General features: G+C 42.9%; 2 long non-coding RNA genes across 2 annotated transcripts in view; one reads left to right on the top strand and one right to left on the bottom strand.

The window, feature by feature from the left end:
- The window catches only part of LOC101752106, a 93,044-nt gene extending 82,613 nt beyond the window's left edge, over positions 1–10,431 (top strand). Inside the window, exon 3 of the long non-coding RNA XR_210740.5 lies at positions 6,460–10,431. This is a non-coding gene — a long non-coding RNA (uncharacterized LOC101752106). The remainder of the gene's footprint in view (positions 1–6,459) is intronic.
- LOC107053584 overlaps positions 1–27,020 on the bottom strand; it is a 123,407-nt gene that overhangs the window by 35,653 nt on the left and 60,734 nt on the right. The window contains exons 14-16 of the long non-coding RNA XR_005860114.1: positions 26,658–26,833; positions 18,125–19,018; positions 17,122–17,287 (exon numbers count right to left, since the gene is read on the bottom strand). This is a non-coding gene — a long non-coding RNA (uncharacterized LOC107053584). The remainder of the gene's footprint in view (positions 1–17,121; positions 17,288–18,124; positions 19,019–26,657; positions 26,834–27,020) is intronic.

Below are 27,020 nucleotides of genomic sequence, written 5' to 3'. Positions count from 1 at the left end.
GGCAGTGATGCCCGACCAAAAGCACTCACCTATGTCATAGAGATGCCTGGGCCTAAGGCAGCTCCAACCCTTCCTCCCTCTGCTCCAGGCTTGGCAGTGACCCATCCAGTACTCCTTGCTGGCCATGCCCATGGGGACAGGGAGCTGGTTTTTTGGCCATCACCTCCTATGAGGGGGCTGCAGTCTTGGCTGATGACTCCACTCCAAGTGCTGCTATAATTCAAATAATAGTTGTAGGATCCAGAGAGAAAGAAAAGATGTTTGCCTGAGCATCAAACTAACCCTCTCCTGAGGACTGAACCTGAGACAAGTTCAGGTGGCAGCATTTATATCGAAACAACAAGAGGAAATGGATCACCTGGGAAACCCAGTAGCATGAGTCATAGCAAAAGCACATCTCTCTCTATTTCTTTAAAAAAAAAAAAAAAAACACCAACAAACTTGTTCTTTCCATCCCCAAATGGACTAATTTTGCTTGTTCCTCTTCTCCCACAGACAGCAGTAGGTTTAAGCACACTCATGGCTGTTAATATTCATGCTTTCTTTCGGCATCGCCCCATCCTGTGAGCTCCCAGTCCTTCCCCAGCTGGAGGTATTTGGGGGCTGGATTTCATTTCGGATCTGCTCAACCTTGCAGCTGAAAATGAGCATTTTTTCTTTCTCTCGAGAAACAAACAAACAAACAAACAATTTCTGTCATTTAACAGAAGCAGAATGGGTTTCACCCAATTGCCCGCTCTCTGGGCGATATGGAAATGCTATTGTTTGGGGACAATGATTCTCATGTAAATGAAACAACAGCTAAACAAGAATGCTCCCTATCTCTGTTTGGGCCAATTTTCTTAATGTTTCAGCACAGCTTAATCTGTTGGCAGAAGTGTTTAGGCCCATTAACAGCTAAAGTCACAGAGTCCACAACTCACCCCGCTGACAGTAAACAAGGAATTTGAGGAATGGCCTTTAAACAATGGCTAAGCCACAAACCATTTTGCCTTCAAATGCTGTGAAAGGCATATAGGCTGATGATTTTCTTCCTTGGGTTACAGCAGTTTGAAAGCCCGGCTTCCCTCCCTAAGTCCCCAGCACCCTCCAGGCTTGGGTTACAGCTGTTTTATTTGCCTTTCCAGCCCCACAGCTGTGGGATTGGTTATGCAGGTGTGTTCCCGACAAATGAGTCATTCCAGGGCTTCATATTATTTATTTGTATTGACCGGCACTGCCCAAACACAGGGCAAGGAGATGCTCTGTGCCCTGCAGGGCAGGTTTCTGGATTTAATTTTGCTCGGGGAACACTGCATGTAGGTTCTTCTCTAACAGTGCTATGGGTAAACAGAGAAAATTGGACCTCAGGGAGAGAAATAAATGGTAACTGCCAAAAAAAAAAAAAAAAAAAAAGTGAAGTGCTGATTACAACCTGTGAGGCTTGTATCTTGCTTGCATGGTTATGATGGAGAGGGGATGATATGGGTGCTCCCCCATGTTTCCTGCTTAGGAGTTTGGTGGGTTTGGTCCCTTTTTACCCCGCTGCCTGAATGGCATCAGATATACCCCCCTTCTCACGTGGCAGATGACCACAAGCCAGAAGAGGATGCAGATTCCTTTTTATATGGAGTTCTTTGGAAAACACAACTCTGAAAATAAAGCCAGTGCTGTGATGTCAGTCCCATTTGTCTTCCATGTGCTTTTCCCAGGCTGAGCTTTTTCTAGCTGAGCTAGAGGCTGCACCTAGCAGAGATGTTAAGAGTAATGTGTTACAGACATTGCTGTTGAGCCCTCACCATCTCCCATGCAAGCTGCTCTTGCCTGCTCTCTAGCCACAAGGCAGTGGTGAAACCAGAAGCAAAATCTCTTGTCTGAGGCTCAAACCAAGCTCTTTTACGCCTGACCCAAAGACCATCCAAAGCCACACAATGGGCAAGCCAGTGCTACCCCCAGTGGCACATTCTCAGATAAACTGGGGGTGCTATGCTGAGCTTCTGGTGAGATTTTTCTACTGGTTGTTCCCAGGAGAAACCACAGAACAGAGATGAGAGAATTCCTGGAGATGTCCAAGGTCAGGCAGGATGGGGCTCTGAGCACCTGATGGAGCTGTAGGTGTCCTTGTTCACTGCAGGGAGTATGACCAGATGGCCTTTAAATGTCCCTTCTGACTCAAACGATTCTATGATTCTATGAAGTTATGATGGAAGAGCAGAGCAGGTAATGAAATGCTCTTTGGCTGCACTTGTAAATACTCTTTACTTGGACTTCCTCAGGCTGTATCCGAACTATAGTGTATCCACCAATCCTGGGATCATCCATCAGCATTAGTAGGAAATGTGAGAGAAAGAAGATAAAGAGAGATGGGGTAGGAAAGCAGTGTTACACACCAACTTGCATTCAGCTGCATGGCAGGGCTCTGCAGTGGAGCTCATAAATTCTCTGCATGTGACATTCATTGACATTAAGAGGAAAGGGAAACGCAAGCATTCCCCTGCTCAGCAGCAGATTGAAAGGTCTTTTCCCCAAACTGTTAGATGCTGGTTCAAAGTTTTCCCTAGCAAATCAGTTCTGTAGCATAAAGATTCTAGATTTTATTGAAATAAAATTTAATGAAAGCCATAAAATATATAAAAAAACAAAAAAGATTGTGGGAAAACTGTTTTGCCTTTTTGTAGAATCCTAGAATGGCCTGGGTTGAAAAGGACCACAATGCTCATCCAGTTCCAACCCCCTCCTATGTGCAGGGTCGCCAACCAGCAGACCAGGCTGCCCAGAGCCACATCCAGCCTGGCCTTGAATGCCTCCAGGGATGGGGCATCCACAGCCTCCTTGGGCAACAGAGGTTGTACCTCAAAGGAGATGATACCTTTTATGGTACCATCTTTTAAAATAAATCCTTCATTGTCTCAGGGCAGCTTTTAAATCTGAATACTGGTATCAGTTGCTTGGCCTAATGGAGTTAGTTCTCTTTTTCAACCTTGTTTCATTGATATCTTCAAGCTACCGTGGTTACAAGGGCACTGTTGCTAATTGTTCATTAAGTGGCGAGGAGAGAGGACTCTGAGGTAGGTGGCACCCAGGGGCATACCCAGTGTGCTGCTGCTATCCCAGCTCACCACCATGCCTCTCTGCTGTCCTGATGCCCAGGACAGGAACTCCCTGTGCCCTACACAAGCATTTAGTGATGATTCCTGCTCCTCCCTAACTTCACATTTGAGCTGATGTGAACAGACAGAGAGGCAGGGCATGAATCAAATGAATGGGAGCTCAGAACACCAGGACAATAACTAAGAGTTTAACATGGATCGGATGCCTTTAGCAGAGTGCTTTTGCAAACACAGTGATGAGTGTTGCCAGAAGAGCTCGACAGACAGCAGCACTCCATAAAATCCCCTTTTTACTGGACTGAAAACTTTTCCTTAGTGTTAATGTACTAAGAACTCCTTATAATTCCCAAATACCAACCTGAAACACTCCCTGGAAAACAAATAGAGTTTTCCCAGCAACTGAGCCTTTTGATCTACAAGGACAGCATCAAAGAGGAGATCTAACTACATTTTAAAAAGAAGAGAGGCATAAAACTCACATCAAACTCTCTGAATTTCTGACCTATTTCTGACAGACCTGAAAATATCCTGGAAAAGTTTTCTCTATGTTAACCAACACTGCAGCAGGAAAAAAAAAAACAACATACCTGTGTGTATATAAAACCATAGGACCATAGGCTATCACGAGTTGGAAGGGACACATAAGGATTATCAAGTCCAACTCCTAGCTTCACGCATACATACACACATATACACACAAATAAAGTGCTTACAATAAATCAGGTCACATAGAACCATAGAATGGTTGGAAGGGTCCTCAAAGATCCTCTAGTTCCAACCCCAGGTTTATAGAAGCCTGATTTAAACCTATTAATTGAAGAGATTAATTAGGTCAGAGATGTTGAATGAATTACAAAAATTAGGAGCATTAGAGTTATTGGAAAGGGACAGACAAGTAAAATTTGGAGTGTATTGAGCCTGTAAGGAACCTGATACAATAGCTGATTTGGAAGTTCTCACTCCTATTATGGAAAGTCAAAAGATGTTGTAGTTCTCCTTTGTGAAGGAGTCCTAAACTAAAGCTGGATATTTTGTTGACTAAGTATTTCTTCCTGGGGAAGATTTTTCATACTGAAAGTGTTCTCAACACTCACAGCATAGTCCCACTTAATCAGAACTTGTACCCGTAAATATTAAAGAACTATTAAGATCCTGCAAGCCAGGTCAGACCCAATGTTCTCATGAGGTCCAGTTACCTTTAGGTGTGCAGATATCCCTTCCATCACAAAACGAGGGAACATAGAATCGTAGAATCATAGAATCATTTGAGTTGGAAAAGACCCTTAAAGGCCCTCTGGTCCAACCCCCCTGCAATGAACAGGGACACCCACAGCTCCATCAGGAGCTCAGAGCCCATCCAGCCTGACCTTGGGCGTCTGCAGGGATAGGGCACCACCACCTCTATGGGCAGCCTGTGCCAGTGCCTCACCACCCTTGTTATAAAAAACTTTTTTCCTTATGTCCAACCTAAATCTCCCCTTTTTTGTTGGAAACCATTTCCCCTCCTCCTCTCACAGCAGACCCTGCTTAAGGGATGATGGCACTGTGGCAAAGTGAGATGTGAGCTTGAAACGCACCTCTCTGGGGAGGGAGTGGCATCCCAAGCAGAAAGCTTTGCAGCTTGCCAAGTTCTCCATGGGGTGTTAGGAGCTTCTTTTTAGCTCCCTCCAACCAACCACTCAAACTTTGCAAGCACAAACATTCACCCCAAAGTGAGCGTGGCATGAATCAAGCAATAAAAGTTAATCGGCATCATTAAATCCGTCAAACCAGCAGGTTATTAAAATTACCACTATTCACTCTGAAAATGGGAACAAAAAATTATGCTCCAGCTTTCTGAGCCTGTTTGTCTTGTTTTCCCACATTGCTTATGAATTACTACAGTATATTACAATGTCCTCTATCCATCTTCATTAGCATTGTGAACAAATTGTATTGGGCTATAATGCAGTATTTTTTTTCTTTTTGGGTATTGTACAAACGTATAAGATGTACAGAAAATGGGCAATTTAATATGAAAAGAATATTGTGCCTCAGAATTTTTATTTTCTAAACAGTCCTTTCAGTTGGGAATTATTGCATGATTTGTGCATAATTTCTCACGGACAATTATTTAAATATAAATAGGGAAAATATGTAATTCCATATGGTGGCTATCTACCCTTTCTTGGTGCCTCTCCATATTTTTAATAGTACAATAAACAAAAGATAAAAACATCTCCAAGCCACACACTAGTCAAAAGAAGATAATTGTGCCTGTATGTGTTTATTGTAATTTGAATGTGCTTCAATTAACTTTCCTCAATATTTCCCAGTTCTTTTAAAAGAAACTTAAATTGGTTTTTATTTTGTGAAATTTGTTTTCAGTGCAACGAGGAATAAAACGCAGTCCCTTTGTTTACCTCATTATGGATACATCCCACCCAGCAGCAAAGCTCCAACTCTTTACTCCCAACTTTTCTTTTTTCAGTTCTCACATGCTTCTTATTACACGCCAGGTAAAAATACCGAATTTCTGGTGCTACCCAGGAAGAGACAGCTCATCACTCAAGATATCACATATCAAAGTGCAGGCAAACATGCAAATGGAAGAAAAGCGAACTCTTACACTTTTGCACTGCAGTTGCTTTTAAAAGAGAAGGTATTACCATTTCCTCCCATAGATCATCAGGGCGAATGAAACAGGGAGGGTGTACGTAGGATGCTTGTTGTAATTAACCTTGAGGCTTTTATTGAAACAAGGTCAAACATTTTAACAGCTTTATAAATCAAGGTTGGGCTTGCGTGGTTCTGTAGCACCAGACTAATGATAAAATGCACACAGAATACTTATTAAACAACATTTATTTGCAGAAAATACACCCCGCAGGCTGCAGAAAGGCAGCATGGCAGGCTGCAAGCCCCAGCCAAGCCTCTCTAAGGTGACTACTGCAACCTTGCCTTCATGAGGTGCTCACTACCAAGGAGCCAAGCCTAGGTGCTGCTCAATCAGGTCATTTGCAAGTTAACCGCATTTATGAAATGGTTTCAGATTAAAAGGGGGGATAATTTAGATTAGATATAAGGATATACAACTAAGGGTGGTGAGGCACAGGATGCCCAGAGAGGTGGTGGGTGCCCCATCCCTGCAGACACCCAAGGTCAGGCTGGATGGGGCTCTGAGCACCTGATGGAGCTGTGGGTGTCCCTGTTCACTGCAGGGGGGTTGGACCAGATGGCTTTTAAAGGTCCCTTCCAATTCAACTGATTCTTTGTTTCTTTGATTCTCTGATTTTTACCAAGATTGCAAAATTGCAGGTGGTAGATCATAACCATCCCAATGCTGTTTTGTTCTTAATTTTATCTGATTTTTCTTTATCTTCTCTTTTAGTTGGGTTTTGCTGGAAGATGAAGAGCAGGAAGCTCAGTAAGAAGAGCCACATCCAATGTTTCAGTGAGGGACTTCAGGAACCATCGTTCTTCCCTAAAAATGACATGCCTAGATTCCTCTGGCCACCCTGGGTTATCTTCCACGTGGCCAACAGCAGTAATTTTCTGTGATCTAGGAATATCCCACTAGGCTTTCTATTTCGCACTGTAAATAAGTGGTTGCTTTTAACTCACTCCTTGTCATAATTTCACACACTCCTTGGTGTATCAGAGCATAATAAAGAAGATCAGAAGCCACAGTGCCTGACGTGGCTGCTTTACATGTCTGCTCAAGACAGCCCTCACCAAAATCCTTCCTTTGAAGTCAAGAGAAGATCCACATGGACAATAGATCCCCACTATGTACGTGACCCAGCACTCATCAAATACAGTAACATGCTACAGATTACTTCTCCCCAAATATTTATTGGACCCTATGCATTTTTGTCTTAGCTCGATGGTGTTCAAGTCACACAACCCCCAAGGATACATGGAATTTCCCATGCTCGCTGCACTGAACTTCACATCTATGGTTGGGTTGGCAACCACCTCCCAGGATGAGCTCTGGACCCATGGAAACATCAGTACAGCTGCATTTGGGAGCTAAGCTAATATTTTCCACTTTCAGTAATAAAGCATGTGGCATGATTTCCATCCAACACAAAACCTGCGTGCGATCCCATGTATTGGCAGGACCACCAGTGGGAACTGAACTGGGTGAAGAAAGAAACCATTTTTCCTACATTTACCATTTTAATTGACTTCTCCTTTCATTTGTTCCCCTTTGGTGCCCTCTGACTACAAACGTTCAAGTGGCTGTAGTAACCCCCAGGAAAAAAAATAGTTGTGCTAAATGAGATTTTTTTTTATGTGTGGGTGTTTAAGTATCTGCATGAAGCAAATTTCTACCCTCTTCTAATCAGAATGGGAAGGAGACCATGTGAGTGATGTGACCAATTATGACCGAGCACCCCAGAGCAGCGTCTGAATATTCACGTCCAATTGCTACTTTGGTGGAACAATTGGTTTGAACAGTTTGAAAAGGCAATGATGTCAAACGTGCAGCGTGATTAAACACGGTGAAATTACCAGCCGTTGAGCTGAAAGAGGAGCTCTGTTCACTTCCCAGAGCGATGCTGCTTTCAAATTTTGCTCTGATGGGAGCAGGAAACACCATGCCCAGGTGGCCTTATCCCGGAGTCCCAAATTGCTCAGTGCAGAGGTGCAGCTGAGCTTCGGAGGTAGCATGGACTGGGATTTGGGATGCGTGCAGCAAGCTAAATGCGTCCCCTTTACCCTGACCCTAAAGTAGGCACAATCCTGTTCCTCTGGTAGTTCATTCTGCAAGAACACCACGCTGCATATGTGATCTGAATCGATGCTTTTTGGGGCCAAGTATCTGGGAGCTGAACCATCCCAACAACAGGCAAACGCTCCGCCTTCCCCACTGGCATCAGATGGGAGCTCTGCTGCTTTCTGTGGACATGGTATCATTGCCTTCCTCACACCTATGTCTGCATCATTGAAACCGCCTATGCCCTCCCAGAAAATAGACCATAAATTCCTCCCCCCCAGCTCTCTCTTGTTTTAAAAATGTGTATACCACAGTACGCTGTAGTTCAGTACTAACTCCAGCTTTCTGATAATACAGGCTCAAGCATTAGGAGAAATAGCATTTTTGTCGTGGTGCATGGAGCACTGTGCAGTTCCCAGATGGCAGAAGGGAGCCATGAACACACACGGGGAGCATAAAGTAATGCATCCTCAGCTTCGTGCCTTGTGCTGAGCCTCTGTCAGAGAGCGTGGGCGCCGAGACCCTATGCCTCTGGCTGCTCCATTTGGGGCCAGCTCCAAAAACAATCGCCCTCCTCCTGCTCCCCATCAGGGAAAGTGATTGCACTTGCTTGGGTACAAAAAAAAAAAAATGTTTTTCTTAACACATTTGTGCAAAATGCTTTTTAAACACGATGCACGAGCCATACAGGAGCAAACAGCCCTTATAAATCCTCCCTGAAACTGGGAAACTTTTTCTTTCTCTTTCTTCTCATTTCCTACCCAGAGGTCTGAGCTAATTTTCTCTATCCATTTTTTCTTTCTCTTTCTTCTCATTTCCTACCCAGAGGTCTGAGCTAATTTTCCCTATCCATAGGGTCCCCCCACCCCCTCAAAAAAAGGAGGGGGGGAGACTGTATTCACTAATTATACATCCTGAAAAGAATTTGGTTCAGTGTAAGATGATCCTAGTGATATGCTAATCCTTTTTTCTGCTTGGTGCAGCCTGAAGCCTGTGTCTAACATTTTTTTCAACTGTATGACAATAAAAGTTGTGGCAACAAAAGAAATAAATGGGCAGCTAAAGAAGGTATAGCTGAAACACATGGCAGACCAGTTCTCTCCTCTCCTTCTGGCTGCTCTTTTGTAGGCTCTGGTTGGGTATCCTCAAGTCAATAGCCGAAAGCCAGCCACCTTAGCAACTTAGTATGACACCCAAGCCCTCTCTCTTTACATTCATGAATAGTCAGCAAGCAGCAGACAAAATAGAACTAATCTTTTTTGACAGAATTGTTCAATTTTAGAGGAAAGGCTTTTGAGGCACCTTCCATACACTTGCAGAATATGAGACAACAATGGCCACGATCACAGTTCACAAAAGGACGACCAGGGGTGTGAGCGCACACACACGCACACAACAGCCATTTCGGTGGAATATTGCAGCCAAATTGAAGTTATTGCAGGATACGGTCATTGTGGCAGGGGAAGCTGACAGGCAAAAAAAAAATAATAAATAAATGAAGCAAAAAAAACAAAACCAACAACCCTCCATTGTTTTGTTGCTGATTATTAAACGTACACATCCCGATAATGCGTGATTAGGGTTATTTGCCTTGATTAATAGAAGTTAAGGGAGCTGATTAATATCCACTCTTTAATTTCCTGTCATAGGCTGATAACTTCATCTTTATTTTTTTTTTCCCCTTTTTGGACCAATGATTCTTATTGTGAAATGCATTAAATCCAGAGGGTCCTTGCCTGCATTTAAAGCTGGTTTTGCCATTTCAAAATCCTGTAACGCAGCAGCCACTCGCAAGTCTGGTGTGTGCAAAGAAGGACATTCCTCCTTTTCCCTTCTCTCCCTTCCATTTAATGCAAGCCATATCTCTATCTCCAAATACACTCTGGGCAGGAAAGAGGAGAAAATAATAATAAGAGGAAGAATAAAAATCTACCCAGTCTATGGGCAAAAACAGAAGTTAGCAACATGGTCCATGCAGCTGCAACACTACATTTAAAATTCAGTTTACTCCTAGGAAGAGGGCTAATCCTGCCCCTGTAATTCCCTACAGCCAAAATGTACCCCCCTCCCTGAGTGACAGTGCAATGCAAAGACACTCGCACGCTTATCTTCCCCAACCAGATGGCCGACTTGGATCAATGCACACACGCCACGATCAATGGGAGCGATAAAGAATTAGGAAAACAGTGGTACATGCTCCCAGAAAGCTTGTACACTGCATAATTATTTTATGATTCTACACATGGCTACATGTGATACTGGAGTCAAGAAGGAAAAGGATAATTAGAGAGCCAGAAAGCACCCGTACTGCACTACACACTTTGTCAGTCAGCAGTTCCCACTCGGCTCAAGTCACCGCCGTTATCTTCTCTCCTGCCCTCTTGCAAATGAATTTCAGGAATACGTAAAATATTAGGGGGAGGTGGCTTCTGGGTTACAGACACGGGATGTGGGAGATTACCATGTCCTGTGATACGACAGCAAAAGTTTTTGGCTGAGAGTCGGGGTTGGCTGTGGGCACTGGGGTGGTATCTGAGGGGACACTGCAATGGACGGTTTATACATTTGAGGGCTTTGTCATGAGAGGGACATGTCCAAAGCTGGATGTCCCATTCATTTAATAAAATATATATATTACTCTCTTGGGTTTTTTTTTTCCTTCTTTTTAATTCTTTTTCCTCCTGGCAGCAATTTCATGATTGGCTTCTTGTATCCAGTCTACTTATGACCACACTGCTGAACAGAAAAGGGGATTGAAAGAGCTTCCCCTTGCACCCCCCACCCCCGCCCTCCAAAAAATAAAAAAAACAAACCTGATTGAATAATACAGAATAAATATCAGAGCAATGGATGTGGATGGTAATGTCATGGTAATGTCTATGTATCTGGATGCCAAAGAGTACACAACCAAGATTAGAGAGAAGAACAATGCTGGGCAAAAGTCTGCCCTTGGTGGCAAGGCAGAGAGCAAGAAATCACTGCCCAGAAGAAATGGGGGTTAGCCAAGATGCTGGGGGATCTAATGGAGAACTGGTGCTCCAAAGGGAACAGGGAAGGCACTGACATTGCTTCTGTGGCTACCTTTGCATGTCTTTGTTGGAAGCCACCAGAGGTATGAGCCCCGGTCTTCCTGCAGGACAGTGCAGAGGGTTAAATCCCATATCTCATCCCCGTTCCAGCCCGCTCCCTTCGTGTAAATCAGGGCACAAATTGGTTTTTGGTGTGATGTGTTTGAGAAGGTCACATGTGTGATGTATTGAGTGTAAAGGCTTAAAAGAAGGGTCCCTCCTGCTGTCATTTGACTTAAGTCAAGACCAGGACCCAGGGCCTGGTCACACAGAGATCTATGATACGCAGAGCAATATGCCCGGATGTGCACTCAGGCCAAAAATAGTCACCCCAAAACACCTGCACTTTGCTATTCTCCACCCCTCATTCATATGTATCCTGGGCTGCATCCAATGCAGCATGGCCAGCAGGGTGAGGGAGGGGATCTGCCCCTCTGCTCTGTGCTATGAGACCTCACCTGGAGCACTGCGTCCAGATCGGGAGTCCTCAGTACAGGAGAGATGTGGATCTGCTGGAGTGCATCCAGAGGAGGGCCACAAAATGATCCCAGGGATGGAACACCTCCCAACGAGGACAGGCTGAGAGCTGGGGCTGTGCAGCCTGGAGAAGGGAAGGCTCCAGGGAGACCTGAGAGCAGCCTGTCAGTAAGGGGAGTTGTAAGAAAGACAGGGATACTCTTTAGCAGGAGCTGTTGTGATAGGACAAGGGGAAATGGTCTCAAACTGAAAGAGGGAAGATTTAGATTGGATATAAGGAAAAAGTTTTTTACAATAACGGCACTGGCACAGGTTGCCCAGGGAGGTGGTGGATGTCCCATCCCTTCAGACACCCAAGGTGAGGCTGGACATGGTTCTCAGCTCCTGATGGAGCTGTGGGTGTCCCTGTTCATTGCAGGGGAGTGAGACCAGATGTCACTTAAAGGTCCCTTCCAACTCAAACGATTCCATGATTCTGTGACACTGCACGGGCAAGGCACATCTGACTATAGAAGCGTCACCAATAGAAACAGCCACCTTGAACATATCTGTAAGTCCAGCCCGGTGATGACAGACATGTCATGCATCACCCCACGCGTGACAAGTTGCACACTGAATCAGTTTCTGCAGCTCCAACTCCAGAATATTTCTGCTTCTTCATAAAGGTCTCCCATCTTTCTGGGTCCCAAATGAAAAAACGTATTAAGAGTCCTGTTCCCCCATCCCAGGGACAATGCAGCAATGTTTTGCTCCGCTAAATTCACATACAGAATGATCCGAAGAGAAGGAAGATGAAAAGCATCACGTGGGTCATTTGGGGCAAACATCCTCCATCCTTGAATCAGATAAAATGCAGTCTCAGTTTTGCTTGTCTGCGAGGAAAAGGAAATAAGGAAAAAAATGCAGCAAGCATCACTCTGGGAGCTGAGCAGCACAAATGGGTCAGAGCAGGATGTGGATCGATGCTGGTGGATGGGGAGCTGAGATGCTTAATGGTACTCACACGTTTCTTCTTCCACTTTTTGGTCGAAGCTTTATTAAAGAGTTATATCAAACTAAAAATTCATTCTAAGCAGAAGAAAAACCATCTCAGCTTTTGTTTTCAAGTTTTTTTCATTCCCTTTGTTTTTTGGTCTAAAAAAAGATGGGAGTTTCAGATACAAAAAAAAGGAACTATTTCTGAAATTTCTCATAATTGCCACCACTAATCACTCTTTCCACAAAGAAAAGGTTCTTTAGTGACACAGGTTCTGCCTTTGGAGTTGGCATCATACTGGGTAACAGCATAATTAGAAATAGAGAGATGTAATAACTCTCCAGGTTGGAATAGATCTGTATGAGATCAGTTTTGCCTCACTTGGATATGGACTATCCATTTCTGGAGCACGATTTAATTACTTCTGTGGTAGCAGGTGGTAAGTTCTGCATCTCCCCTGACTGGCAAAGTGCCTCTCCTCCTCCTCAGTTCAGTTTCTTGTATCTCCACTACATCTGACCTCTTCCTCACTGGATCTCCCTCTGTTGCTCTGCGTTTTCTGTCATAATGGCCACGATGGCCTGATGCTGGCATTTGTTTTGGTAAGCAAAGACCTGGAGACACAGCTGCAACCAAAGGAAACACAGTGCCACTCAAAAGAGGGTATTTTTTTCCAATCCACTGTTTCTAACCCTGAAATAAATATCCTAACAGATGCTCCAAATTTTCCAGCTGCTCGTGATCCCTTGGTACAGACAGGGATCACTAAAACACACCGGACTCAGCAGCCATGCCTTCCCTCACTTGTCCATGCTCATTCCAGAGGTTCTGGATACCTTGCAGCTATCTGGGCACTGACTCTAGGATGGCCAGATGGGGTCTTTTGGTGAACCTGGTCCATGCCACTTGTGGAGTAACTTGATGTCCACATACCATGGTTCCCCCTCTTCCACAATACTGGAAGAGCAAATGTACATCCTCTCATGAGTAAGGATGTGGAAACAAACTCGGGAATCCCACAAGCAGTCCTGCATGAGCACCCCAAAGATGTCTATTACTCATGGGATGGGAGCACGTCCAGCTGCTTAGCTATGGAAATCCTCTTGAGAAAGAAGCTGCTATCGCCAGGTTCCTGCAGGGATCCTATTTTCCAAGTCCACCAGGTAAAAGACAAATCTGGAACTATCTGCAGACCAAATAGCAGAACTTTGCCCCACATGACAAAATGAGAGCAGCGATAGATACATCTCTGTGCCTCACACTGTGTACGGAGGCATTTCATCATGCTGTGAGTCATAAAATATGGCCTTGGTGGTCACGGGATTCGCTGAAATAGAAAGAAAATAACTTCCACTTTGCAGTTACTGAGGGAACAGAGGATTTAACTTATCAGAGATATAAGTAGGCTGGTAGAGAAGCAAGAAACACATTCTGTCTAGTCTATACATTGTTTTTGTCTCTCACAGGGCTAAATAGCATAGTAGAGTAAGTAGAGTAGTCCTCTCACCTCTTCCAATACTTCCTACTGAATTTTAGGTTCCAGTTTTGGCCTTGAACAATAACACTGTTATCAGAGAACAGTGGCTCGGCCTGATGGAAGCTCTCAGAAAATACTGGTGCCACCTTCCATAAAACATTTTAAACACATGCTATTTGTTTTTAGTCTCTCTTCTGGTTTTACACACTACAAAGAGGACATTTAATATGTACAATAGAATTAATAGGGATGCAATGTAAGCAGGACTTACATTCAAAATACACTTCCACAAAACAAAGGAGCAGCTGTGAAAATGTAGAGTCCGCTGAAAATTTTTTACTTGGGGATCACATTTGCCAAAAGATTTACTCTGCAAAGTTTTATCTAATTTCCCATTCATTCAATTAAGCAGAGAGATAAATGCCTGGATCCCAAGAGATTAGGGGAAACTCTGCTTAGCTCCCTCTTACATTTGCGACTGATACTCTCTTCAGTTTCATGACTGTTGTTAGAAAGTCCATGCTTACAGTCTCTGTCTCACAGATGAATGCCTCCACCTTACACCAAATTCAATGGGATATGGGATCTCAGAGATCTCTCCAGCATTGGGAAGGTTCAAGCCACCTACATAATGATATCAGATCTTATGAAATCTTGGTTCATGGCACAGTCAATATACACATCCTGTGCCTGCATGGGTAATAGGAATGGGCAACTCCAAAACTGCACAGACCAAAGAAATTTAACTTGCTGCAGTCCTTTCAGTCAATGTATTCAGGCCCTCTTATCTCAAACACTGATGATGTGCAGAAAAACAGAAGGATAGCAGCTCCTACAGTCATTCAAGGCAAAGCACTTGGCTTCAGGTTTGATGAGACCACTGTCTCTCATACTCACCTGCAGTGTCTCAGTATTTCCTTCTGTTCAGCTATTTGGTGGCTCTAAACTATAGCTTGGATTGGTAATTCTTTGAAGACAATATATATATATATATACATATATATATCTTTTTTTTTTTTTTTTTTTTCATTTAAAAACATAGTAATCCACAACCAGGCTTTAGTAATTCTGTGATATTTATCCTACTGCTGCTACAACTGGAATTAGAATTGTAATTAGAATTGACCCCTTCTTAATATCTCGATTAAGAATCAATTTCCAGAAGGTATGCAGAAGTTTGAAAATCTGGGCTTCAGATTACAAACATGGTTGTTTGACAGTGCTAATATAGGTTGGAAAAGAACTCTGAGGTCATTTAGTTCAACCATACACCCATGACAAATACTGACCACTAAACCATTTCCCTCAGTACTACATCTACCCTTTCCATACACACTTCCATGGACAGTGACTCCACTACCTTCCTGGGCAGCCTTTTCCAGTGTGTCCTCACTGTTTCTGAGAAGAAATGTTTCCTAATATCCAATTTGAGCCTCCATTGGAGCAGCTTGAGGCCACTGCCTCTCGTCCTATCGCCATTACCTGGGAGAAGAGGCCGACCCCCACCTCATCACAAACTTCTTCATGTACCAAAGACAAAAAAACTTTGGGACTCTAAATAGGATTTTTTTGATTTTGATGTTTGCCAGTGACAGAAAAGACCTCAGGTATTCTTTTAAATTATATCAAAATTCCTTGATTAAACATATGTGAATGCATTGTCTGGTTTTAATCAGCTTGAAAACATCACCAGCAATTAACTGGCAAAATAGAATAATGTTGCATAGTCAAGCAAGAGTAATTGTGCTCATTATATTTCCAGGGATGCGGTTGATCAAAAACGCTGTTTTTCCTGAAGTTCATTTACAGTATTTAGGTGGAATCAGCACTGAGTTATAGGCATTAATCAGAAACCACTTTGCACAGAAACTGCACACTAACCTCCAAATGCATAGCACACCACCATCACATATGATGGCTCTCCCATTGGAAGCATGCAACTATTTTTGCAAGGCTGTCAGGGCTGTTTTTTCCATTTCACTTGGAAAATATTTATTCCCCAAGAAGCAGTAACAGCCCCTGCCTGTTAAGCAATGTGGTGAGAAAGTGTTGAGAGACAGAAGGATGAATGAGTGCCCCTACAGACATCTCTTTGGAGCTTATCTCTGCAAATTTACATGGAAAGAAGGATATGGTGGGACCTGATGACTAAGACAAATTTCAGGTCACACAAACCACTTTAATTTTGGTAAAGAGTTTTTGGCAAAAATTTTCAGGTTTGGCTTCTTTACTCTGTATCTTTCTGGGATGGGAGAAAATGGACCACAGTGACCAATTACAGTGCCCTTCTCAACCAAAGAACACAAAACCCAGCAAATGGTGACTGTATAAAGGAATTGCCTGCACTGTTTGAGCCTTGCTCTGCATGTGAACAAGGGCTTCATCTTTTCCCCTTGTCCCTGCCTCTTATTTTCATAGTTATCTGCATTGATTGTTTGCTGTGAATATGATACCATTTAAAGCCTTAGTTTATTTGAACAGGTTCTGCAGCTGCTAGAGCTCAACATTGCATCTATAGCTTGGTTTATCTGCTCGGTACTGGATTTCTTATCCAGTGTAAGCAAGCACCAATTTTCTCCAGGGTTACACAACCCCTTCTCCAGATCAGCAACTTTTCATTTGTGTCTATGCTTCCTCAGCAATGTCTGTCTTCTGTTTCAGAAAGATGTGACAACATGATGCCCGTGCCCACATTTTCAATGGAAAGTCCTGTAGGCTTGTATTGTAGCTCTTATCTTAGCCTCACTGCTGCATCTTTTTAAGTTCTGTTTCCAAAATATCTTTTTTCTGCCTCAGAAAAGGAAAGAGCATGACTTCGATTCAGTGCAAAACTAATTTTTGAATTTACAGCAAATCCTTTAATGTTCTGTTTTGTGCAAATATTTTGTATGAGTCACACACGCAACCATACAAAACACTTTTCAGTACTTCATGAAATACATAGAGAAGACAAAGAAGGGGATACGATGAGGTTCACTGCCAAATTCAAATCTCAGTCTGACCAATAATTGACCAGCGTAATTCTGTCAAGGACAAGGGAGTTATGTCAGCTCAATTTGGAGCAAGAAAGTTCAAGGAAAAGGCTCTGAGCTTTTAAGCACAGATTCCTTTTTTGAAAAGAGTCAGGAGGTGGCAATTAAACTCAGTTACATTGGGATGAACGTGCTCTCCCCGTGGCTCAGAGACCACACACACACGGGTGATGCTCTGTGGATGAATGTATCCTGCTCTGGCCACGTTAGAGCCAGAATCTCTTAGAGGATTTGGACAATACTCTGAGGTGCAGCTCTACGAAATACTTAAAGAGACAACTCTGTACCATGCAGGCTAACCTGATGAAGCTGCTCCTTTAGGAATATGTGAGAAGTTGACCCAATTTGCACAGACCCTCAGCATTAGCATAGGCCCATTTCAAGTGAGGTCTTTGAACACCAGTTGCCTCCAAATTCCATTACCCCTCTCCCTGCTGGGTTTTGTGCTTTGAGTATCAGGCAGGGGCTGAGGGAAGAAAAGAAGAAGAAAGAAAAAACAGTAAGTTAAATCCTAAGCCCAAATAATTAGACACGTTCTGGTTAGTCCTCTAAACTCTTACCTATCGCTCATTCTCCATTTCATAGGACATAATCTGATTTTTTGTTTTTCAGACTTGACACCCAGGTCAGTTAACCCAGAGGTTCGTAAGTATGAATGAGACAGAGGGAAAGACAAATGCTGACTTTGGAGGCATTTGTCACAGCATTTTGCCTTTGTTTGCAGCCTCGTTGGGTGTGAAAGCAAATTTCAGAGTTGTCCTTCCTTGCAGATGTTCCAGGAAAACTTCACTTAGAGAGTGAAAGAGATGTGGGATGACAGATATCCCGGAGGTAAACTTCAGGGTAACAATAATATCTCGTTCTTTGTCACTAGCAAGAGGTAGCCTTGGGTTTGCTGGATGATTTTAAAGGGAAATTTGCTCATGGAAAAATCCTGCATGGACAGAGGGCTTCAGCTCTATGGAGAGTAGCAGCAGTTTTATTGCTGATATGGAGGGGACTTACTGCTTTTGAAAATGGGACTGTGAGGACTGGACAACCAAAAGTTGGCCAGCTAGTTTGACTGATGAACCTTTTTTGCTTCTTTGTGTCCAGAAGCAATATTAAACCAGATTCCAAGCAGATACAGGGAGAAAGACTATTTCTGCTAAATATCCAGTATATCCCACCATCATTACAGCTTGCTTAGAGCAGGACCCCACTCTTTGGCATGAACTTTGGTGCAATTCAGCTACTTTATGTGCAACATGCACCAAGGATGTCTGTATATTACCTGAGAAAGGATTAAGGTGTATATACCTACCTTAAGAAGTAATATTTGCACTGAGACCATAAGCATAGATTTTCATTCTTATGCAGTTCTCTTCTTATACTGCTTCTTATGTTGTCCCCATCACTGGAAAAAATTGTTTGTTCTTTGCTTCTTTCCCTTTCACTGGTGTTTGTTGGATTGGTTGGGTTCTTTTGAGAAAGGGAGTTCATACACTGCGTGATTAAGATACAAAAGAAGGTGAGCTTGAAGAAAGGACTCGGAGTAGATGGAAGTGAGTTTCGTGGACGTAATTTCTTACTCAAGGGCTCATCTTTGCACTTAGACTGGTTTCCAAGGAAGTTTTATCTCTCACCTAGGGATTTCCAGAGAAGATGTGGATGCCTCATCCCTAGAGGCATTCAAGGCCAGGTTGGATGGGGACCTGGGCAACCTAATCTGGTGCATGATTTAGTCGTTCATGACCCCACTCATGGCAGGGGGTTGGAACAGGATGGTCTTTGAGGTCCCTTTTAACCCAAACCATTTTATGATTCTATAATGTTTCTGTGATATGACCTATACATATGACAGCTCCACTGTCCAAAGGAGCAAGGTACTTGAAGATGTTCGTGGAGTCTTGAATGTTTTTTTCATATTTCTCTAGTCTCCTTCTCACAGGGCTTGTTGAACTCTGTCAACAAAGAACAGACTATGAACTGGGCTTGAAATTCTCTGAGAAGCCACTTGAAGGTCTGGAGGTATGATGTAGTTGAATAGCTGGTGTCATTAAGGAGAAACCTGATTGCATGTCTTATAGCTGGAATTTTCAAATGCTGATGATTTCATGCATAGATCTGTCAGAATGCTGCTTGTCCTGCCAAGTGGCAAAATCCTACAGGAACCAGATGAGGTCACCATGAGAGGAGATATAACAGAGTCGAAGAGCTGGAAGGAAACAGAAGAGACTATTACCTGTGCACACTGCTATGGAAGAGATTAGTGTGGGGAAGGCTGAGCTGAACGAATGCCTTCAACAAAAAAAAGACACAGATACAGCTGCATACTCTTTGAAATCTTTTCCTCTGAGCAACAGCATTACCTCTCCCTCACTAAGATTCAGCTTCAATGAGCTCTTCTTCCTTCACAAGGCTGTCCTGATGTGAAGGATGTATCTCTGCGTGCTGGCAAATGGGAAAAGCTGTGTGTTATCTGTGTGCTGCCGGCACTCAAAGCAATGTTGCCTAATAAGTTTATCTTTGGATTTCACAGAGGTGTTAGAAATGGCCAGAGAGGAGCTGATCTTTCATGAAGAAAGGACTTGGAGGTGTAGCTTTACTTATTGCATTTTAGTATTTCTCTCTGCGATCCTGATGCCTGTTCACCATGAGAAGGCAGACCTGCATGTCCCCAGAATCCAAACAATTTGATGAAGCTGTTAGTTGGAGTTCAGCTGACTTCACAGGGCTTGCTCAGGAGTGGGAGCTCAGCCAACAGGAGGCAATAAGCTGGAACCAATACAGTGTGGGGTGGGAGGTTCACTTCATGTTTGCTGGATAGCCATGGCATGGACTTAGATTAACAAGACTCCAGGGGATGAGGAGGAAGGGAGCATATTTTACAGCATCCAGAACATCTCAGGTGCAACTGCAGTACTCCCTAGGAGCAAAGAGGTCATGACTGGTGGGTACAAGCAGAGACTGGCCATTAGAAAACGACAGATACAAAGAGTAGCTCTGTGTAAGTGCAACTTGAATTCAAGTTATCAAGACAATTGTACATGCAGCCTGCTTTCTTCAGCAATTCAACAGCCATTTTGCACTCAAGTTCTGAATGTGGTTTCACAGAGTGGATGAATCACCCACCAGACTTTAGCCTTGCTTTCTTGGCCAGAGCTGCAAACCCAGATGGTGATTAGAAAGCAATTTTGCATATTATTTGGAAGTGTCACGCGACTCAGGTACTCCTTTCCATGTCTTTATTAATGCCCACAAAATACTTTTTGCTTCAAAACCATTTCCTACCTTAAGAATAATAGAATTTCGCCTAGGAGCACGTAGGTACTTTACAGTTCTCATCAACAGGCTGTGGGGCTGCTAATAACTACAAGAAATGTGATGGAAATATGAGAAAACTCCAGAAACTAAACATGGCGAGGATTCATCTCGTTCAGTGGTGATTCATGCACGCAATTCCCATGAGTATTACCAGGAGTTAGGGATATAAATCCTAGCACATCAAGAGGGGCTATAACCCCTAGTGGTTAGGAATTAAAAGCATTCTGAGGGGCACAGAGTCTCATCTTAAGACACGGAGTTGCTGCGTGCATCTAAATCCCTGTACACCGAGATGCGAATATGTTAGGATCACAGTAGTAGCAGTGACTTTGTAGCTCGTACGGTGCTTTTGAAATTGGATGACACAGAGACATCTTTCCAAATTAGCGATTTAAAGTTGCAGGTGGCTGGTGCTTTCAGTTTTCATCCACCCTGTAAGCCTGGAGATGGTTTCACTAATACAGCACTTCCCAGATGTTTAGACCCCAGGTGTGCAACACTGTTCTTATTGATGAGATTTAGATTCTTTTTTTTATTTTGATGCTGCTTATGATAGGAGCAAAGATAACTATATCAGGTCATATCTTTCATTATCATACAGTCTTTCTTCCTTCCTTGCATTACTGATGCTGAGTTTAATTCTTCGCTCAATGAATTTGTTGAGACTGCATAAGCATTTGCTTATAAGGCATGCCCTTTTCCTGAATCTGGGTAGTAGCTTCTCCTTTCATTCATTTGTAAGCACTGTCTCAGTGTGTACACTTGTAGCTGCAGTTGTATTTATCCACAGAATGTTAAACTGTACCGTAATTTTTATTTTTGTAGTGTTTGTCTACATATTAGATTGCTCCATCCTGGGAAGTGCCCAAGGTCAGGATGGATGGGGCCTTGGGCAGTCTGATCTGGTAGGGAACAACCAGCCCATGGCAGGGAGGTTACAGCTCAATGATCTGTAAGGTCTCTTCCAACCTAAGCCATTCTATGATTCTCTGATTTTAGGATTATTTCTTTGTTCTACTTTTGTAAACCTTTGAGTGTAATCACTGCACCACTAGATAGTGTATTTTGGATACTCATGGTTACTCTTGTTCCCGTTTGTGCTTCACTTCAAACCATTTTTGAATCATAGAATGGCTTGGATTGGAAGGGACCTCAAAGATCATCTACTTTCAACCTCCCTGCCATAGGCAGTGTTGCCAACCACTAAATCAGGCACCAGGTCAGGATGCCCAGGGCTCCATCCTACCTGGCCTTGAGCACCTCCAGGGATGGGGCATCCACAGCTTCTCTGGTTGATCTTTGCTCACATGTCTAATAGAAGATGGCAAGCAACAATTTGGTTGGTGATTTATCAGTTTCAGGGTTTATATCCAGTAGATAGGTACCTCTATCAGAACTAGTCCTCCACAAGCATTTTAAGTCAGTCAAGAGAAACAGGCACAATTTCTCTCATTCTCACAACAGCAGTCATCAGGTCTTTTGTGTGGTCCTGCCTGGAGCCAGGATTTGGACTCAGTGATCCTTACAGGTCCCTTCCTAACCAGAATATTCTATGATTCTACGACTCTAATAGCAGATGAATTGTATCTTATCAGCATTTGTTTATCCCGTTACTCAAAAAGAAGCCCATAATAACCAGCTCAGTAGCTGAATAGCCCTGAATCAGCTCTGAGACTTTGCTGTATTGGGATGGACTGAGGCAAAGATTGAGGTAATGTGGAGCTGGAAGCCAGGTGATCCACCAACTTGACCACTTCCAGCTTCTTTCCAAGAGGTATTTCCCCCCCAGTAAACATAAACTCATTTATAATCATGTCACCTCCCACATTGCAAAACTTTCTCTGAATTCTTAATGTGAGCACTCTAAGACACTTCCAGGATTTCCTTCTCAATTCCCATAGCTAAGTCAGATTGATATTCAAAGTGCCTCATGGTCATGAGGTCCTCTACATACGTGTATTCAGTTTGCACCTTTAAGGGATTTTGCCTTATATGGGAAATTTGCCCACAGACAAAAATAAAAGTATCCATTTAGGGCAACAGCATGAATTAAATAAGCAGGTATTTCCCATGATGTACTCTGCAAAACGCAGCAAAATATACAGTCCCCTTCTGAAAGAACTGCAGGGTGGCAGACCAAAGTGAACTATCCTGAAAGTGGAATAAATCCATCCTTAATCACTACCAAAGTGCTGAGTTTGCAGTAGATATTTCTCTTATCACAACCTATAGCTGGATTCGCTGATATGGGTAATTTCCCAGGTGTTTGCTTGCCAGACAAAGAGGTCATCTGGGGGGGGAACCGTCTCCTGAAAGATGCAGTGCTGTGACCCAACAACTAAATAAGTGTAGGAAAAGGTTTGCCTACGCAGCAAAATGTTTCTGTTATTGTGATTCCTGAAAATGCCAAGGAACTGGGTTCCTAAGACTCTTCTTGTTGCATAGCTCCATGTCTTGCACGACACCCCTCATGAGTCGTAACATCTCCAACATGTGGCTTTATGAAAATAATCCCAAAATGTATTCAGTGAGAAAAAAGTTCTAAAACTGAACACTATCACTATTCCATCCTGCTGTCATGCTAACATATACTACTAGTGAAATAAAGCTCAACCTGTAGAGTACTTAGAGTACAATATTTTGCTTTTTGTTCCTATATCTGAATGAATTACTCTCCTAGTTATTCCACTTCCATTTTTTATTGCTAAGGAACAGCCCAATCTTGCATTTTCCTCAAACAAGAACTGATCGAACATGAATTTTCTATACCTTCTCTTGAAACACTGTGTCACAAGAATTCACATTTCCCTTTTTTTCAAGTGCTGAAACTTGGCCTTGAGAGTCACACACAGCCACTGCTGTTAGAGGAGCACTGCTGGGTGACATCTGTCATCAGCCACCGCTGAGCTGAAAGGTTCAGTTCCTAACAGCAAGTTGTGCATTAAGCAAACAAACAAAAAGCCCTCCAAGAATGCTAGAAAAGGAGTTTGAAGAGCAAGTACATTTGAGAAAACGCAGTGCATTTTCAGCAATTCCTCCATCAGAAAAAAAATAAATAAATTGCATTCAGCATCATGTGAATTGTGCACTGAGCTCTGCAGAGATTAGTTTGCATTGCGATGTAAAAAATGTCAGGCAGCAATTCTGACTGGACTAATTGTTGTCTGTTGCACTTGTCCAGACAGGGGATTTTAGGTGGTTCTTTAATCTAAAGGAAAAAAAATTGGCTTTTGACCCCTGGAGAAAGACCTAACAAAAAGCTTTGAAAATAGCCAGAGAATTTCTGGAAAACAGGTGAACATTTACAATATTGAAAGTGATGGATTTTAGTGATAAGCATCCAAAAAACCCTGAGGAATTCTCCAGCTCTCCGAGTTTTCCAATCACAAATCAGTAAGACGTTTTAAGATCACAAACTTTACACAGATGTGAAATGAATAAAATGATCTGGTTTGGGATGTGCAGCACATCAGATCTAAGGACCACCCAGACTCAGAATGCTGACTCCATGAAAGCAAAGGGGTACACATGACTCTGTGACTGCCTCTCAAGTTGAACCTATTTGTCCCAGAACTCTAAAGCCTGGAAAATAGAGAAGGTTATTTAGGTACCAAAGTATCGTCTTTGGCTGAATTTAAACCCATTGGGAAGTTCTCTGCAGATGATACTTTAGGCAAGATATGCTTTGACATTTTCTATAGATCCTGGGGGGCTATTTATGCATCTATTTTAAACATTTTGCCACCCAGCCCCATGGAATTCAAGACACTTTGCTCTCCCTTCTTAACTCACCATATACCCAAGCATGCCAGTTTTACCACACTGTTCCCCACCTCCCACAAATCACCTGTCTATTTGAACTCCAAAGGATATTGGACAAAGCATCTGGTGGGTCACACGTGTCTGTAACAGCAGTCCTGTCCTACGTTGTTCTGCTGAACACATGAGGAGTTTCAGTGGAAGCAGGATCTCAGTCCAAGGATGCTGAGAACATGCTCGAACACTGATCCCTGCCTTGTTGCAAAGTCTGTCCTACCAACACTTCTGACAGAAAAGAACACAAAAGCATTTCCATCTCTTTTTCAAGTACTCTAAATGTAAAAAAAATGGGACAGTCTTTGCTTTCCTCTGCTTGATCCTACTGCATCCCCGAAAGTGAAGTTAAATACCTGCTTAGAAGGCAGCAAAATGATTTTCATAAAGAAAAGAAAGTAACACCAAGCTGCATTTAAAGAGTGGTATTAACCTGTTGTGGGTGAGAGCATAAGTATTGACACGAGTGTGTTGGGTTGAGGTTTAGAACATCATTATTTGCTCTTATTTACCAAATGTCTTAGTCACCATATTATCTGCCTTTTCAGATGTGTACTGTTTTTGATTTTTAATTGGTCTTATTTACAAAATGTCTTACTCATTAGACTATCTACTTTTTCAGATGTGTCCCCATTTTGATTTCACTGCGAAGAGTACCAACATACCAAATCAGCAACATGACTGATTGCACCAGAGCTTCTCAGCATCTTGGTACCTTCAGAAGGGTGTCCAGCACCTTTGAATACCACTGCATGGCTTAGAAAACAGCCCTTTTTCCCCTCCATGTTCTGCCATTCTCCTCATGCAGCATGTAGGGAAATTAAAAAGGCAATAACCTTGAGGTGGCTGAGCTCAAGATCTCATTGTGGTCAATGACTCTATGTCCAGGTGGGGGCTGATTACGAGTGGTGTCCCCCAGAGGTCCAGTATCTTTATCAAGGACACAGACTGTGGGATCGAGTGCACTCTCAGCAAGTTTGCTGATGACACCAAGCTGAGAGGTGCAGTTGACAGAAGGAAGGGATGCCATCCAGATGGAACAGAAGGAAAGGATGCCATCCAGGTAGACCTGGACAGACTTGAGAAGTAGGCCCACATGAACCTAATGAGGTTCAACAAGGCTAAGTGCAAAGTGCTACACTTGGGTCGAGATAATTGCAGCTGTGTGTACAGCAGCCCTGTCAAGAGGGACTGGAAGTCCTGGTGGAAAAGAAGCTGAACATGAGCCAGCAAGAGGGACTGGAGGTCCCGGTGGAAAAGAAGCTGAACATGAGCCAGCAATGTGTGCTTGCAGCCCAAAGGGCCAACTGCATCCTGGGCTGTGTCAACAGAGAGGTGGCAGTGCGGCAGGAAGGGGATTGGGCCCTGTTGATCTGCCCTTGTGAGCTCCCATCTGGAGTGCTGCGTCTTGATGGACTAACTTCACCACCTGAAATGGTTTGAAAATTTGCCTTTAAAGCCCCTGAATGTGTGAAGGAAAAGGTAACATTTGTGTGGAGAGCACTTAATACCATGCAGTGGGTTGGAGGTTGGATTTATGGTTTCCTTATGAAATGAAATCCAGTTTTTGCTGAATAAAAGCCAGTTGTTTGCACTGACTGCTTAAGAACTCTGTAACATTTAATCTAAAAAATGTCTCCAAATGACAGTCTGTCCCAGGCCTTCTGGTAAGGGGAAATCCAGAGCACAAAGGATGCAGTTTTCTAAAAAGCTCGGTGTATTCTTGAGGAAACTAAACAAGATCACCGAAAAATTTGAAAAACTGCAGAATTTTTTTGTCTAGTCATAATTATAAGCTGTTTTGATCTGATATTTTTTTACTATGTATGTATGGATCTCAATGCATAAGAGCCACAGTTTCAGATTGTCATGGTTTTGTAACTTCGCTATTGGTACAAAACCATGACACAGATCTCAAGAACCAACAAACAAGAATTAGCAGAACATGAGCATCTTTAACATTACTAAAAACCCTTTCTTGAAATGTGCAAGATAATCTAAGAACAGAAAAAAATTAACAAGCGGAATCAAATATAAATAATCTAACATTTAAGATGCTTCAAACAATTCTCTTCTACCAGAAGATGGACTCGTTTACAGCTTGCCACAAGCAGGCTGAATTCCAACGCATTTTACTCTGTTATTGTTTCACCTAATAAAAACGTCCTTTGCTCATGACAAACACAATGATGAAAACTGATGGCTTGATATGCAAACTTTGACCCACAGCGATAGCCTACTATGTCACCAGCTGGGGAAAATTCCAAGCGAAAACATTTTTGACAATAAGCAATAAAGGAACGGCATTCCAGGGAGGAACTCACACTTGAGGCTGACAACTAGGCGAGAGATTAAAAAGGAGAGAGAGTGAATGTTAATGACCTGGAATGCTCTGGAAGATATGTCTGGTTTAAGTATCAAAAAATCACAGGAAAGAATGCAAATATGATAAAACCCAAATACTCATAAGACTCTAAATGTTTTTAAAAAACGAGAAATTAGCTGATATTATGCTTTTCCTGCACTGCATACGATAATTTTAAATACGCCTGTATCAAATTTAAGAAGGAAAGTTTTGGTTGATCTTCAGTTTCTGTCATATATGAATTTTCCTGGAAGGGTGTCTTCTGCCTAGTTATCCTTTCAAGCTAACTCCCTCTCTCCTTGACACCACTGGAGCTTTATCAAATCCCCTTGTGTGTAAAGATCATACATACCCGCTATCCAAATTGCCAGCACAGGGGCTGCCTCAGATCCTGCCCTCTTCATCACACAAAGCATTACTTGCACATAAGAGTATCTTGGAGCTGATGGCAAAGCAGAAGCTGTAGTGAGGGGACTTGAGCCAGACCAGCGAAAGCATTGCTTGTACCTTGGAGAGCCTGGAGGTCTCCTTAAAATAAAGGACAAATGAAATGAATGGGTCAGGTTGAAGTCCCATCTAGCTCAACATCCCCATGCTCACTTGCAAAGTAGCAGAATCGTAATAGAAAAAGGAAAGCAAGCACACAGCTATGTTTCTCTTGGTATGTCTGAAAGTTTTACTTTGGTGGGTCATAGCCCTGCTGGAGTTTTTCCCC

The sequence above is a fragment of the Gallus gallus genome, chromosome 5 (genome assembly GCF_016699485.2).
Source record: "Gallus gallus isolate bGalGal1 chromosome 5, bGalGal1.mat.broiler.GRCg7b, whole genome shotgun sequence".
NCBI classification, from domain to species: Eukaryota; Metazoa; Chordata; class Aves; order Galliformes; family Phasianidae; genus Gallus; species Gallus gallus.
The sequence above is the reverse complement of the archived record's forward strand: the minus strand, read 5'-3'. Positions and strand labels throughout refer to the sequence as shown.